This window comes from Sciurus carolinensis, chromosome 15 (genome assembly GCF_902686445.1).
Source record: "Sciurus carolinensis chromosome 15, mSciCar1.2, whole genome shotgun sequence".
Taxonomy (NCBI): domain Eukaryota; kingdom Metazoa; phylum Chordata; class Mammalia; order Rodentia; family Sciuridae; genus Sciurus; species Sciurus carolinensis.
In genome coordinates this window covers 61,029,113-61,034,343 of record NC_062227.1, presented here as the reverse complement: position 1 = coordinate 61,034,343, position 5,231 = coordinate 61,029,113, and the positions used below count along the sequence as shown (strand labels likewise).

General features: G+C 36.5%; 1 pseudogene; it reads left to right on the top strand.

The window, feature by feature from the left end:
* The first annotated feature begins 651 nt into the window (after positions 1-651).
* LOC124965392 (39S ribosomal protein L42, mitochondrial-like) lies at positions 652-2,544 on the top strand (annotated as a pseudogene).
* The last annotated feature ends 2,687 nt before the right edge of the window (positions 2,545-5,231 follow it).

Here is a 5,231-nt window from a genome sequence, read left to right as displayed (position 1 = left end):
ATGTAAATGATAGGACATATTCTTTTTATGGCCAAATAATATTCCACTGTGTAAATATGACACATTTTCTTTATCCATTCATTTGTCCAAGGGCATTTAACTTAATTCCATATCTTAGTTATTGTGTTTAGGACAGCAACAAACATGGGCATACAGGAAAAATCTTTGAAATGCTGATATGTCCTTTGGATATGTTCTCAGAAGTAAGATAGCTGGACCATATGGTAGATCTGTTTTTAGTTTCTTACAGTTCTCCACAGTGAGCATACTAATTTACATTTCAACCAATAGTGTGTGAGAGTTCCCTTTTCTCTACATCCTCATTAGCAGTTATCATTTCTCATGTTTTTGATTATAGCTATTCCAACTGGGTTGAGATATCACACTATTTGACTTCAAAACACACAACAAAACTGCAGTTATTAAAAAAAAAAGGTATGTTATCAGCATAAGAACAGGCACACTGATCAATGGAACAGAGTAGAGCACCCCAAAATAACCCCATGCCATTATAGCCAACTGATTCTTGACAAAGATGATAGAAGTATATGTTTAAGAAGGATATCCTCTTAAAAAAATGGATGTTCATATGCAGAAAATTGAAACTTGACTCCTGTCTCTCACTTTATTTAAAAAAAAAAAAAACTCAACATGAATCAACAGCATAAATGTAAGACCTGAAACTATGAAAATACTAGAAGGAAATGGGGATAACACCTCAAGACCTTGGTATATCAGTGATATATTATATATATAAAAAATATATATTATATATAATTTTTATAAATAAATATATTTAATATATATTTATTTATATATAAATTATATATATATATTTATATTTTAATATATATTTTTATATATTTAAAATATATTTATTTATTTTATATATATTTAATATATATAATTTTATACATATAAAAATATATTAAAAAAATATATTTTTGGATAAGAATCAAAGCAATGAAGTAAGCCAATCTCCAAAAACCAAATGCTGAATGTTCTCTCTGAAATGCAGATGCTGACTCACAGTGGGGTGGAGAGAGTGGAGGCTCACTGGATTGAACAGGGGGATGGGAATGGGAAAGATAGTAGAATGAATCAGACATAACTTTCCTATGTTTATATATGAATACATGACCAGCATAACTCCACATCATGTTCAACTACAAGAATGGGAAGTTATACTCCACATGTGTATGATATGTCAAAATACATTCCACTGTCCTGCATAACTAAAAAGAACAAAGACAAACTAAAAAAAAAAAAGAGAGAGAGAGATTGGATAAATAAACTGTTGTACATGCAGGAAAAATAAAAAAGAACTCAAGCATAGGAAGCAAAAACAAAAATAGACCAATGGGTTTATATCAAACTAAGACACTTCTGCACAGCAAAGGCAATACTCAACAGTGGGATGCAGCCTAAAGAATGGGAAAAATGTTTGCAAGCTATTCACATGACAAAGGATTAATAGACAGAATATATAAGGAACTCAAAAACTCAACAACAAAAATCAACCAAATAACTCAAATACAAAGTGAGCAAAGGATATGAACAGATACCTCTTCAAAGGATAAATTCAAATAGACATACACCAAGAAGTGGACTAGCTATGTCATAGGTAGATCTGTTTTTAATTTCTTACAGTTCTCCATAGTGCCTGTACTAATTTATGTTCCCAACAACAATCTATAAGAGCTCCTCTTTCTTTACACCCTCACCAGCATTTATTTTTTTGTCTTTTTGATAATAGCCATTCCAACAGATTTATGAAAAAACACTCAGATTTCATTAACCATCAGAGGATTACAAGTCAAAACCACAAAGAGATATTCTCACTTTTTAATGCAGACAGAATGCTCTGTCATGTCAATTCCAAGTTCACAATGCAAATTTTTGGGATCACATCTTTCCCTCCAGTAATGAAATACATACAAATTGGTCAAAGATTTCGAAGCACTCTAAAATGCTAACTGGGGTGGAGTGGTGTCGTGTAGGACCTGGATTGAAGCAACATGGTGATCTGGTGCAGGAATAAAAATTGGTGTGCCTAGAAGCAGTTTTCAAAGGCAGGTTCTTTTTAAAACATCTTTTATCGTATCACCTGATAATCATCTTATGACACTGTGGCAGCCACAGTATTGATATGGGTGATATCAAAGAGAACTATCTTGAAGCATTTATTTCCAGTCCCAAACCAGAGTTTTATCTGGTGTTTGTCGTAGATCTGCATATTCTTCTTTTCCAGATGACTATAATTACAAAGCAGAGCTGGCTTTGACATCTAAGGGTAGGATGATAATATGCTGTCGCCCCTTCTGTGGACATCCCATAAGAACAAACAGAACCTATCTCTCAACCAGATCCTGTGCACATGATCAAGTGTTGAAAAACAGATTAGAATAAAAAGGCGAAAACCTTGAGCAAGGATCCGTGATAGACAAGCTTAGCAAAATATTCTTTACTAAAAGGCATTGTCAATATCCTCTTGGAGAGCATCACAGATGTCCTAAGAAACTCAATCTTCCAAATGACAGATGATACTGAGATTCTTGGGAGAATCAAACAGAACTGTTACCCCATGGCTCATGTGCCATTTGAGAAAATGTCATCTGGTGTATTCACTGTTATGCTATACAGTAAAATAATAACAAAAAAGAAAGAAATGCTAACTGTTTTTTTTTTTTTTCCTAATAGTGGGGTGAAGGACAATTTTTTATTTTCTGTTGTATCTTCGAATTTTTCTATGATGAAAACTTTAAAACTAGAAATGCCTGAATATTTTTAAAATGAATGTTTTGGAAAACCTTGCATTTAGGTTTTAATTTAGCAAGTCACCACTGAATGAAACTACCAGCTATGAAGTGTGGGTCATAGACCATTTTAGAACCTCTCTGACCTTCCTCACCTTGGGCAGGAGCCTTCTCTCTGCCCCACTTTTCTCCTCTGTGTCCTGGAGATTCCAACAGCACACATATTCTGAGCCCTCTTATGTGCCAGATGCTCTTTTAAATGGTGGATATAGAATCGTGGACAAAATAGACAAAAATCTTTGCCCATTTGGAACTCACCTTCGTTTGTTTTATCTACTTGCTGTGAAAATCAAATGGGTTAAAACGTAGAGCGATCAGAAGAATGACAGGCATGGGGAAGTACTTCATGAATATTCAACTGTGATGATGATGATGATGAATGTCACACTGTTTTTTTAATGGAAAATGGAAGTCTAGCAGCAAATAATGGAATTCAAAGCAAATATTTGAAACACACGTGTTGGTTTTGGAGCTTTTATTGGAGTTATGTCAGGGCCTTATAAGTGATTTACACAAAGCCTTTCTGACATATTAAACAACCCGGTTGCTCTGTGGGTCCAGAGAGCAGGGAGAGGTGAGCACTGAGGTGCTCAGTTCTTTTACCTCTGGTCACTTCAGTGGAAAATCGTCCTGTCACTTAAGATAGCACCACGGGATCTTGATCAAAGTCCATTCTGTCTGCATTCTCCCTTGTACACATTTGGAACTATATCTGTTTTATTAAAAAAAAATGTAAAAAAATGTCGGGGTTTCGGCCGGACCCCTGGCCCTAGGTGGAGCCTGGCCAAGATGGCGCCTGGCAAGCTGCCAGTGCAGTTGAAAAACTGCTATTCTGCACGTATACAATTAACTTCACCTTGAGGAAGTCTCAGTAATTGGTCAAGGCCTCTGCATGATTCTTGCGTGATTCTTAGGTGCTTCAAGTTATACCCATATACGTCTATCTTTTCCCCACATATCGTGAATATTCTAATTAGTTGATATAACCTATATAAGTGACAATAACTTCCCAGAAGGGGAAGAAATAAAAAGAAGAATCAGCTGTTAATAGGGAAGTTTGCCACCCATCACGTCTCCGGGTCGTTCTTGCTGGCGGGAGCGACAAGTGGTGCCGAAACCCGGGAATCTTACGTGCCGCGGAGAGGTGAGTGAGGTGAGCAACGGATCGGTGAAAGTGTGCACCCAGATCTGTCAGTGGACAGGGAGGTTTCCTAGAGACGATAATATTGTGATTGTGATAAAGTTCCTAGGAACGAGAGGTGAAAGTTTCCTCAAAAAATGGGGAACGAGGTTGCTAGATGTAGAATGGAAGGTCCCTTGAAAGAAATTCTTAAAGTTAACGGCACTTCCTTAAAGACAAACTGCTTGGGCATTTTTAAAGCAGGTAGAGGAGATTTCACCTTGGTTTCTGGAAGAAGGATTGTTAACTATCCCACAGTGGGAACACCCGGGGGAAGATTTAAAGCGCTGTCCGGTAACGCTCCCAGGGACGTTAGCAGTTTGGTCATTAGTCAGAACTTGTTTGCGTTCCCCTCGGGAGGCTTTACAAAAGGCAGTTGCGCAGGGAGAGGAAGTGTTAGAAAAGGTAAAAGAAGAGTCACAAAAGGGCTCTGTTAGCACTCAGTCAGATTCTGATGAGAGCGAAGAGGGACTCTCAGAGATGGAGTTAAATAAAATTAGTAAAGAAACAAAGTGTTCTCAAGCTGGTTCAATTAGTCAACAGGCATTAAGGGAATTGGAGGGCATAGGGCAGCAGCTAGAAGACAAAAAAAAGGCGTTACAAAAAAAAGAGTTACTCAAAAGAGTTGAGCTTACAAAAATATGCAGTGGCGCAGTGGAAAAAAAAAAAAAAAAAAAAAAAAAAGGGAGAAAGTACAAATAAAACCACAAACAGAGCACAAAGAGAAAAATCAGTTTAGGGGAGGGTCCCCCTAGGCAGAGAGCTCAGCAGCTCCATTCCTTAAAAGTAGTAAAAAATAATGTTTTCTGATTTTCTGCATTCAAACCTAACCTGATTTCTCAACCAGGCAAAAAAGGGGTTAAAAAGTCCTGGGTGATCCTCCCTCCCCCTGCCACATTGGAATGTAACTACAGCGTCTCAAGGAGAAAAGGGGGGTAACCTAAAGATAAGAAGAAAAGAAGAAAAAAAAAAAAAAAAAAGGTGTCCGTTTTAACTCCTGGGCCGCTACAAAAAACTGACTTATTCTTCAGGATTCTTGTTTTGTTTTGTTTTTTTTTCTTTAATGCTGTATTTTTGAGCTCATAATTTTAATCCTACATACCTAGGTTAATGATTTTATTTTTGATCAGTTCTATTTTTTATTCAACTGAAGTTTTTAAACAGCTGTTTCATTGCAATGAACATTTACCTATAAATTACAAGGCCTTTGATTTTGTGTTATTTGTATGTCGTAC